Consider the following 12,469-nt stretch of genomic DNA (forward strand, 5'->3'; position numbering starts at 1 on the left):
ACTCAAAACAACGTTCATGACTCCCAGAATACAAAAGTGACAATTTATCTCAGTGCGAAATAAAAAAGTGCTTCAAAAAGATAGCTACAATGATCAGAACTAAAAAAGAGCTGAACCAAAAGAAAGTACAGCCAAAAATAAATCAAACCATGCCAGGAAAACGATCCTCGGGCCTAAAACACTCAAAATATCAACCATAGAGCAAAAATGCCAAAACTATGATAGAAAGAGAAGAGGCCAAAAGTGAGGGAAAAAAATGATAGTTCTGAAAAGATGAGAAAACCAGCTTTCCAAAAATATAAATTTTTCCAAAAACAGACATGGGACGCAAAAGATATGCATGCCGGAGTCAAAAACAGGACTTCAGACTTTAACTGAAAAAAACAGGCAATAAAAAACATCAAAACCAAAAAATACCTGCACCAAAATCTCCGTCTCGGAACCAGCTTTCCGGCACTTCTTTCGGATCGGAAAAATACCTCTGTATGCAAGAGTTATGGCCAAAAAACCACAAGTAGGTCCAAAAGAGAACTTGAAGGAGAGTGCAAGCAAGGTTGATGACATAGGGATGACATCATGCTGATGTCAGCAGATCCTGCGATTTAAATTGACGGCCAGTCAGCCGTCGCAGCAAAAAAAAGTGCCACATGGCATTGCCACGTGGCAGTACGGAGGATGACGTGGCAGGGGCCACGTGGCAATGTGCCACGTGGCACGCCTGCCACGTGTCACGCGCGGATTAGATATCTTCCGCTGACTGTGCAGTAGGGCCAACTGTCTGGCAGGCTGAGCTGTCGGCGGGCAGAGGCAGAGCACGGGCGGAGGAGCCGGGAGGAGCCACCGGCTGAGGTGGCCGCAGGGCGGCGGGCTGGAGAGGCGCCGCCGGTGGAGGGCGGCGGCCAGGAGGCGGCCGGGCCACGGTGGTTCGCGGGCGGCGCTGCCTGCTGCGGCCGCTGCGGGCTGCGCGCAGGTGGCGTGGCGGTGGCCCCGTGGTGGCGGCGCTGCCGAAAATGCATTTTTTTAAAAAAAAAATTTTGCTCTGCGTCCGTACGACCGTACGGCAGACTCCTGGAGGCCTCAAAAATTTGCCAAAATTGCCCTGTGTCCGAAATCAAAAAGTTTTATATGAATCCTGACTGCAAACGGCCTTCCGGATCCAATGGTGATGTCTGTTTGGTCCCAAAGTGCTCCGAAAATTCACTGATCCCCTGATTTGAAGAAAAAATGCACAAACAAACTAGGGTTTGCGACTTCAAATCACGGCTTCAAAATTTCTTCAACGAAGCTGCAGCAGGAAGGCTCTGATACCATGTTGGAGTTGAGGAAAGCCAACTCCGAAGACGCCAAGATCACCTGCATGCGAACCTGTCAAAGAGAAGCCAAAGAAGGAGAGGAGCATGGAGCACGGGAAAAAACCATAAACGAACATGAGAGCCAAAAATGCAAACACAATAAGAAATGTATTTACAATAAGAAATGGCTTTCAATAATATGTTATGAAAATACAATGAGGAGAGCTCGAATATAAAGAGCTCATGGAAGCTTGTAGAACAAGCTAGAAGATAAGTGTGACAACTAGAAGGGAACAAACTCCCGTGTTGTCACAACATGCATTAAATATGAAATATTAAATAAATGCATGACCTAAGTAAACTTAAGCAATAGAATAAATAATTAAATATTAATTATTTACTCTAACATGTAAGAGGGATGTAAGAGGAATGAGTGTGGAAGAGGGAAGAGTGTGGAAGATGGGTGTAAGAGTCATGAGTGGGCTTGTAAGAGTCTTTTATGTTTTGTAAGAGCACTCATGACTTAGTGGTTGGGTTTTTTGAGGGGAGACTTTGGTTTGGATTAGGAAAGTCTTAAACTTGTTTAAGGAATGTGAAAACATTAGGGGGTGGATTAGGCTTGGGTTTAGGATTAGATTAGGGATGTTAGAGATGTGCAAGTGGATGGCATTAATGAGGGTGGGTGAGTTAGTGGCTAAGCTTGGTTAGTATGGGTGGATGGGGCGGATTAGGCTAAATGGAGGATTAGAGATAGGTTAGGAGTTTTTGAATTTGAGGATTTCATTTATCAAATAGATTTATTTAATAAATGGGGATTTTTGGAATTAGATAGAAGAATAGGATTTAATTGATAAATAATAGATTATTTGATTTATCAATTAGGACTATTGATTAATTAAATTAATCAACTAGGGGATGACAAAGGATTAATTAAATAGAAATTTAATTAATAATGCCTTTTTAGATAACTAAATAGGATTACTAAAATAGTGTAATCAAATTTAGGTGTCTACAGATATTTTAACATATTTTATGAAGAGAATGGAATAAAAAGACAACTATCTTCACCTATCTAACACTTGAGAAGAATGAGATTACTGAAAGAAGAAATAAATTAGTAGCAAAGGTAGAAAGAGCCATTTTTTTTTAAAATGATGTTTTTAATATATTTTGGAGAGAAATAATCAATACAATAGTTTACACTTTGAATAGAGTACATATAAGGAAAGGTATGAGCAAGACACCATGTGAACTATGATTTTGTCATTCACCCTCAGTTAAGTATTTTAGAGTATTTGGGAAAAAATTTTACCTAAAGAGATATGATGTCATTGGGAAGTTTGACCCAAGAAATGATGAAGGTATATTTCTTGGCTATTCATTGAAAGGAAAAGCATACAAATGTTTTAACTATAGAAATAAGACAATAGTTCAATGCAAAAATGTAAGGATTGATGAAAAGTTTGGAACTAAGGAAAAGATGGTAGATTATAATTCAAATGAAAAAGAAGATGATTCTTGAATCATTTGACACAATGTAGAACTTTACTTTGAGACTAACAATGATGTGTTAATTGCTGAGAAATGAGGAGAGAAGATAATGTGATTAGCAATCTTTTGTTAGAAATAGGGATTACTAAGAGGTGGGGGGGGGGGGGGGGGGGGGGGGGGTGTGGGCGTTGAATTAATAATTTAAAAACATTAGTCACCAACTGGATATTATTACTTTCTTTAAGCCATGCATAACAAAGCAATAAGGTAATTTTGAATAGTAATAGTAACAATGCACGAAGATAACTCATGACACCATATTTTTAACTAGGGAAACCTTGGCAAGGGAAAACCCTAGTGGGGATGATACCCACTAGATAATATATAGATATATATGTTCCTTGTTAGAGGATGGACCCTATTAGGAGTCAATGAGAAAATTCAGTATAATAGTCCCCGTTAGGATATCTTGAATTCCTATAAGGAGATTCCAACCCTGTTAGGAGTTGTGGAATAATGTATGCAAGATGAGCCCACTGCCCAAACATGCAATTTCAACTACATGAAGAGCTCACTAGTCAATCAAGTAATCTACTATTATTTTCCTTCCTTCACTAATCTCTGATCTTCAGCTCAATCTTGGATCACCAAATAATTCAAACAAAACTTTGCATATATAACTTTCACAAAAGTTTGCTCACAAGTTCACTCACATGTTTTCACACTTGATACATACAAAATAGCACACTTCATAGCGCAAGAAGTCCTTTTCATAAGTACCATGCCTTTACATAAAACACTATTGCATTGGCTAAGACCACAATTCACTTTTCCAAGTTAGAGTAAACATCTAGGATGTTAGCGCTAATTGGATAAGTATTTTTTTTGCAACCAAAGCAATTCTTTCCTTCAATTCTACTATCTTGCATCATCAAAACATGAACAACACTATTTTGTATAGTTTGTCCAAACTTTTGAGGTTATACACATCAACACCAACATGTATACTATCTCCTTGTAACTTCTCTTCTCTTAATATGATGTGTGCAACATGTTATAAACAAAAAAATAAATTGTTGTAAACCAAATTCTATACTTAGACTATTTTCTGATAACCAAACACTCAGAATCTTTATTTCTAAGGTTTTTTGTCAACATGTACATCATGTGTTGCCATTAATGATAATAATTACAAATCATATTTAGCCAATTGTCAACATATTTCTCCTTCCCAAAGTTCTCATAGGGTCTCTTTAGGTCATATACTTGACCAACTAGGGCTTTTATGCACCCTATGCTTCTTAGAGCACTAAACAATAGATCCTAACCATTCAATTGGTTCACATCACTACCCATCACCACAAATAACTCCAAATGCTCATTGTAACATCCAAATGGATGGACTAACACCATGAAATGTTTTTGGCCTCCCTTCAAGATTCCAAATCAAAATCTACTCTAAAACCCTAATCGAGTTCAAATCCACAAGTGAAAATGCACTTAAATGCTTATAAAAAGGCTACTAGAATTAGCCCTCCAAATGCACTAAAATAAAAATATCATGAAAAAATTATTGATAAAGGGTCAAAAAAACCACCATTCTAGATACTCTTTTCAAAGACCTTAAGGATTTTGGAGGTCTAGGGTTCCCAAATTGTTCATACTATATGGACATAATTTTAGCAAAAAATCAAGGGTTTCAAGGGTTTGTATGCTATCTTGTTGAAAAACTTGACTTTCACACCCTAGGAAATCTATCAAAACTTCCCATTTGTCCTAGGGTTCTACCAGTCCTTCCTTCAAAATATTCCATGCTTAGGTTAAAGTATCCACACAATCAACCACACCTATCTACTCTACAACAACTTTTGATGCCAAACCAACTTCTTAGGACTTTCTTAGAGCATCACTGCAATAAAAACTTTTCAAAATTCTAGGGATCCATCTCCACTATAAAAAATTTACATGGAGTCATGTTCGAAATACCAAGAGACCATAATGTTCCTACAATGGGAGATGGTCCTATGACTTCATTCTTGCAAATGACTTATTTCAAAACAATAGATTAGTAGAAACCAAAAAAATATTCTAAGAAAACCAAACTCTATAAAACAACAAACCAACTATGTAAAAACCCTAAATAAATTACTACTAAAACTTCCAATAGAAAAAGTACTAGATCTAATATGTACACATGTCAAGAACACTCAAAACTCAAAACTATTATTGAAAATTTACTTGCTCAGTCTTTACAATGACAAACATGCCTTCTCCAACCCTTTGGAAAGGTTGAGAATGACATTATATAGGCCTCCCATGAGAAATCCAAAATGATTTAGTCAATTGGAAAGCTTTAACCAAAAATTTTCTCCATTGCAAGAAAAATTGTCAATGACAACTTTTGCAAGTTTGAACAATTTTTGCAATTTTGAGCATTTTCTTCTCAAACTTTCTCCAACTAATACCAAACCATGCCAAAGGATTTTAATGGTTACAAAACATGTAACAATCTCTTTAAAAAAAATATTCAACCTTTTTATTTCTCAAAAACCAAAAATTATCTATGTAACCAAATTATTAATTTTGAGTAAATAGGAACAACTTAGCCTACACAAACTCAGCTAGGACTAAACTAGCCCTATTACTTATCTATGGGTGTGGGTAGTCCCACTATAAGAAAAAATCTCTAAGGGACCCTTAGGTCTTCCTTATCCACCTAGGTGGTCCTACACCATACTGCACTAGAGAGAAAAAGTCATGTCACTCCTGTGAACAATATGTCTTTGTTGATGCCTAGTTTCTTGAAGGTCTTCCTTAGTAATCCATGTGGCTTCTATATTTGGTCTAATCTTCCAATTGAGAAGGTGCTCCATGTATACTCTATTTCTAGTAGTCTTCTTGACTCTAGAATCTAGTAACTTGTCAATCTCTAACTTGGTACTAGAAGGAACTAATGTAGGGTCTAAATTATGTTGAACTCCTTAACTGCTGGAAACTTTAGTAAGCAATGATCCTCTAAATGACACCAAATTTTTCACATTAAATACTAGAGATATGACCAAATCTAATGGTAAGTAAGCTTTGTATGCATTTTCTCCATAATTTTGTATGATCTTGCAACGTCCTACTCTCTTCATTTGCAACTTAGTAGGAACACCCTCCTACAACCTTGACTTGTTTAAATGCACCATGACATAGTCTCCAATGGCGAACTGAACATCCTTTCTCTTTCCATCTACTATCGGTTTAAGTTTTTGGGTATTGTCTTGAATAGTGCTTTTGATTTGGTCTTGGATCTCCTTCATGGTTTGGGAAAAATCTTCAACATGTCCACTCCTATGCTCCATTCCTTCAAGATCCCTCAACTCACACACACCTCTAGGATGCATGCCATAACAATTTCAAAGGGGATTTTACCTATTGTTCTATTCCTACCATCATTGTAGGCATACTCTACTTGAAGAGTAATGGCATCCGTAGTTTTCCCATATTCCTTAGTTAAACATCTTAATAGATTACCTAGTACTCTATTGACCACCTTAGTTTGACCATCACTTTGAGGATAGTATGCTGATCCAAATGAAAAATGTCATATCCCTATTTTAAGATAAAATTTTAAATAAATAAATACTAAAATGTTAGTAAATGAATAATGATAATAAAGTATTATTAAAAATAATACTAAAATTTAAAAAAATAAAAATTAATTAATTAATTTATATTATTAATGAAATAATATTTAGTATGATATTTTAAATAATAAATTTAAAATAAATAAAATAAATTAAATACAATAGACAATATTGTAGAAAGTATGTTAAATTTCTAAATAGAATTTAATAATAGATAATAATAAACACAAATAAGTAAGTAAATAAATAATATAACATATAATAATATAAGTTAACTAAATCTAATGAAAAGTCAAGGGATATTTAACAAATAGATATGACTCCTTAAAATTAAGATATAAAAGGGAGGAGAGTTTATTTTAGAAAGGGAGAAAAGGAGGAGGAGAAGATAGGAGTTCAAAAAGGTAAAATGGAAGAGGAAAGTAATATGAAGAAACTAAGGAAGTGACTTTCTATAAAGGTATCAATGATATTGAAAATATGTGATCCTTCAAAAGGGTCATAATTATGAATAGTTGTGACTCTTCAAAAATTTTGAAATGATATTGGAACTTTCCAAAGGATTTTAGTCATAAAGTGTTGCAACTTTTTGAAAGGATTGTAACTATGAAGTGTTGTGACTTTTCAAAGGATTTTTATTATGAAAGGTTGTGACTCTTGGAAAAGAAGAAAAAAAAAAGTATTCTTTTATCCTATCTTTATAATTAGAAAATGAAGAGTTTTAAAAAGTAAATATAGAGTTGAAATAATCTAGAAGGACTAATTCATTGAACGGTTGACTAATGATAGATCCACATGGGCCAATCAAAGAGGAAGGTAAGCAAGGTATTTTTATGTATTATATTTATTTAATTATGTTTATAGATTTATTTATATTAATGAATCATACTTGTGAATAATTTATGTATATGTAAAGATGTAATTTAAAATGTGGATAACACACATGACTTAATGGTTAATGGTTTAAGATCAAGAGAGTCCCCTTTTAGGGAAGAGAGTGATCTTAATATGGTTAATAACTTAAGATTAAGAGAGTCCCTATGGGAAGAGAGTGATCTTAATTTGGTTAATAGCTTAAGATCAAGAGAGTCCCTTTGGGAAGAGAGTGATCTTAATATGATTATAAGGAAAAAATATTCCATAGATGTCAACATATACATATGTGTCAAGGGCCCTAGGTAGAGAATGTCTCTTCTAGGAAGGAATTTAAAGGGAACACTTCATAGAAGACATAGAAGTAACCATTGATCTAAGGACCCTAAAGAGGGCTATTGATCCTAATGTGGAGACATCTTTAAGGTTGTGTTAGGATAGATGGTAGAATAGTGAACTATATTTTATTATTGTATAAATTCTAACATTGGTTTTGAAGGTATTATTGTCCTCCCTAGTGGGGACATTACAAATAATCTATGCCAAGTCTACTCCATAAAGTCTTCCAAAAGTGACTCATAAATTTCACATCTCTAATCGAGATTATGCTTATTGGAAGGCCATGAATTGTTAGATTGTGGTGACTATTAGGGAAGTACTGTACATACTCCATAGGCTAGGCTAAGTAGGGGTTTGGAGGTGAATCCCTAAAAAAAGTTTAGGCCCTAATTTATCAGGATTTTGGGTCGACATGTAATTATTAATTATAACCCTAAAGTGATAAAAAATACTTGTATAAAAGGGATTAGGCTTAGGGATTATTTCATAATGGTGATGTGAAAATTGGTTCTTGAGGTGGTATTGAGCTGTAAAGGATTATGGATTGTAATTAGGCTATAATCACTGGATCATAATAATATTAGACTTTCTATTTGGTGGACATAGCCTAGGAATTGGGTGAATCATGTTAAATATTGGTGTCGTGTGTTCTTTTCTATGTGATCTATTATTTTTTGATATTGTTTGTATTTGCATGTAATTGTTATTTCTATCCATGGTTTAATCCTAACAAGTGGTATCACAACAAGGTTTTTTTTTAAAGTTATCCTCAACAGAAAAGTCTAACAATTGAGTGGGAGTCTCATAGTTGAGTGGGAGTGATGGAAAATAAGGGTAAGCTAAGGGTTGATAGGTTTAATGGGTAGAAATTTTAATTATGAAAGATGCAAATGGAAGACTATCTTTATCAAAAGGATTTATGGAAGCCATTGGAAGGCAAAACCAAGAATCATGGATCTATGTCAAATGACAACTAGGATCTTTTAGACAAAAAGGAAGTTAGAAGCACTCAATTATGCCTAGCACCATTGGCGGTGTTTAATATTAAAAAAGTGAAGACAATAGAAGAGTTGATGCAAACCCTAGCGAAACTGTATGAAAAGCCCTCTGCTTCAAACAAGGTATTTCTCATGAAGCATTTATTTAATATGAAAATGGAAGAAGGTGGATCTGTTGCAGATCATTTAAATGAGTTTAATACTATTACTATTTAGTTATCTTCTATGGGTATCAGTTTTGTTGAAGAAATTAGGGCTCTTTTGATTTTGTGTTCTTTTCCTAAAAGCTAGAATGGCTTGGTAATGGCTATGAGTAATTCTATTATTGGATCTAGTACCCTAAAATATGATGATGTGATTGATGTTATTTTAAGCGAAGAAACTCGTAGGAAAATCTCAAGTGGATCTACATCAGAAAGTGCTTTGAATAGACAAAGCCAAGTTAGGACAATTGAGAGAGGAAGTAATTTCAAAAATTATGAGAAATCAAGAAGAAAGTCAAAGGAGAGGAAGTCTCAATCGAGAGGACTGAATGACTATTGGTACTGTGGGAAATCAGGGCATAAAAGAAAAGATTGTTGGACTCGAAAGAAAAATGAAGGAGATGATCCAAATGGATAAAAGGAGGCAAATGTGGTAAGTAACAAATCCCAAGAGGATGCTTTGTTTCTATCTTTAAAAGTGTTGATGATTCATGGGTTTTAGATTGTGGTGCTTCATTTTATGCTACACCTCATAGAGGTTATTTTATTGATTATGTCCAAGGGGATTTTGGACTTGTTTATTTGGGGGATAATGAACCCTGTTAGATTTTTGGAAAGGGAAAAGTTAAGATTAAGTTGCAAAATGGGAATCATTGGCTACTACATGAGTAAGACATGTTCCAAGCTTGAGTAGGAATTTAATTTCAGCAGGGCAACTTGGTGATGAGGGTTGTGTAGTTACTTTTAATGACAAAAATTGGAAGGTTTTAAAAGGTTCCCTTGTAGTTGCAAAAGGTGTGAAAGTAGGAACCTTATATCTTTGTATAGGTCATATTATTCCTTCTACTTTAATTGTTTTAGAGAAAAATGAATGATCAGGAATAGTTGCTACAGTTGAGCAGGGAGAACAAATAACTACTATAAATTCTGATATAGTGCTATGGCACAATAGACTTGGGCACATGAGTGAGAAAATTATGAAAGTAATTCATCTATAGAAAGTTTTACCAAGTCTAAAATGTGTTAATATGGATTTCTATGAAATTTGTGTGGATGGAAAACAAAAAAGAGTGAGTTTTGTGAAGACTAGGAAGGAAAATAAAATAGAGAAATTAGAGCTTGTCCATACCAATGTATGGGGACTAGATTAGGTATCTTCCCTTGTTGGCTTTCATTATTATGTTGCATTTATTGATGATGTAACTAGAAAGGTATGGATTTATTTCCTTAGACAAAAAATTGATATAATTTAAACTTTGAGGAAGTGGAAATTCTTGGTTGAAAATTAGACTAGTAAGTAATTAAAATGTCTCAGATCTGATAATGTTTTTGAGTATTGCGATCATGAATTTGAAGATTATTGCTCCACTAATGGTATTCATAGAAAAAAAACTATTCCAAGGACTCCATAGGAAAATGGAGTGGTTGAATCCATGAACAAGACTATAACAGAGCGTGCAAGGAGCATGAGGTTGCATGTTGGGTTGCCCTTACACATGTGGGAAAAGGCTTTGAATACTAATGTATATTTTATTAATAGAGGTCCCTCTACTAATTTAGGTTGTGGTATTCTAGAGGAAGCATGGACTAGTAAGAAGGTTAATTATTCTTTTCTCAAAACCTCTAGTTGTGAAGCATTCGCTCTTATAGATTCTAAAAATAGAACGAAGCTAGAAGCTAAGTTAAAGAAATGTGTATTTTTTGGATATGGAATTAATGAATTTGGTTATAGGCTTTGAGATTTTAAAAATCATAAAATTTTAAGAAGCAAGGATGTTATATTCAATGAGAAAGTGTTGTACAAAGATCTATTGTAGCAACATGAGAAGAAAGAAGATGATTATGTAGTGTTGGATGATACTCCAAAAGCTAATGTTCTATCCATTCCTCATTATGTGGAACAACTACAAAAAAAAATACCACACACACCAATGAATGTTAGATGATCAACAAGAAAAATTAGACCTGCATAAAGATTTTATCCCTCTTTGTATTCTATTTTAATTACTAATGCTAGTGAACTTGAATGCTACTATGAAGCTATGCTGGTGGATACTAAGATTTGGTGGGAGTTCGCAATGAAAGATGAAATGGACTCTTTTTTGAAGAATAAAACATGAGATTTATGCAATTTTCTTGGAGGTAAAAGAGCTTTACAAAATAAGTGGGTTTACATGTTAAAAGAAGAGGATGGAGGTAAGAAAAGATTTAAATCCAAGTTAGTTGTAAAAGGATTTGCACAAAAAAAGGGCATTGATTTTGATGAGATATTTTCTCCTATTGTTAAGATGAATTCTATCCATACTATTTTAAGTATTGTGGCTACTAAAAATTTGCATTTAGAGTAGCTTCATGTTAAAATAGCCTTTCTTTATGGTGATTTGGATGAATAGATATATATAGCTCATCCATAAGGATTTGAGGTCAAAGGTAAGAAGAACTTAGTGCGCAAATTGAAGAAAAGTTTATATGCTTGAGGCAAGCGCCTCAGCAATGGTATCTAAAATTTGATAGCTTTATGCATAAGCATGGATAGAATAGGTGTCATTTAGATTATTGTATTTATTTTAAGAGGTTGGATGATGATAGCTACATTATTTTATGCTTATATGTTGATGATATGCTTGTAGTTTGGTTTAACATGGATCATATTAGGGGGTTGAAATGCCAGTTAGCACATGCATTTGCTATGAAGAATTTGGGGGTAGAAAAACAAATCCTTAGTATGAAGATTTGCAAAGATAGGAAGAATAGAAAATTGATGCTATTTCAAGCTGATTATGTTGAGAAGGTGTTGCATCATTTCTCTATGGAGAATGCTAAAGCTATCAACACACCATTACCTAGTCATTTGAAGTTGACTAAGGAGATGTGTGCCAAGACACAAGAAGAGGAGGATAAGATATCCAAGTTACCCTATGCCTCAATTGTAGGAAGCTTTATGTATGCTATGGTATGTACTAGGCTAGATATTGCACATGTAGTGGGAGTCATTAGTAGGTATATGAGTCATCCAATAATTGAGCATTGGAATGCAATCAAATGGATTCTCAAATATTTGAGAGGAACATCCAATAAGTTTTTATAGTTTGGGGGCTCTACTACTAATTTATAGGGCTATGTTGACTTAGATTTGGTAGGGAATATTGATACTAGGTGGAGTACTAAAGGTTATGTCTTTACTATTGGCGAGGCAGCTATGAGCTAGGTTTCTAGGTTACAAAAGGTTAATGCTTTATCCACTACAGAGGTAGAGTATGTTGCTACTATAGAGGCTGATAAGGAGATGATATGGCTTTAATTATTTTTGGAAGAGTTGGGACACCCTCAGTAGGATAATTATTTGTTAAAAAATAGTCTGAGTTCCATTCATCTTGTAAATAATTCAGCTCTACATTCAAAGACCAAACACATACAGTTGTGGTACTATTTCATTCTATTAGTTTTTGATGATGGACATTTAAAGCTAGAAAAGATACATACAAATGACAATCTAGGAGATACGTTTACAAAGGTAGTAACAATGGAGAAGCTGGACTCCTCTTCATATATGGTTGGTCTTCTAGACTAAACATGAATAAAAGAAAAGTAGAGTTCATCATGGTTTGATCCATTGGGAGCCTCATGGAGTAGCGAGATAG

The 12,469-nt window shown here is 34.4% G+C and overlaps 1 pseudogene; it reads left to right on the top strand.

Moving 5' to 3' along the window:
- The first annotated feature begins 340 nt into the window (after positions 1-340).
- The window catches only part of LOC149564832 (oxysterol-binding protein-related protein 4B-like), a 145,625-nt pseudogene continuing 133,496 nt past the window's right edge, over positions 341-12,469 (top strand).

Source organism: Cupressus sempervirens, chromosome 3, assembly GCF_028749045.1.
Source record: "Cupressus sempervirens isolate cs-2001-9-10 chromosome 3, ASM2874904v1, whole genome shotgun sequence".
In the NCBI taxonomy this organism is placed as follows: Eukaryota; Viridiplantae; Streptophyta; class Pinopsida; order Cupressales; family Cupressaceae; genus Cupressus; species Cupressus sempervirens.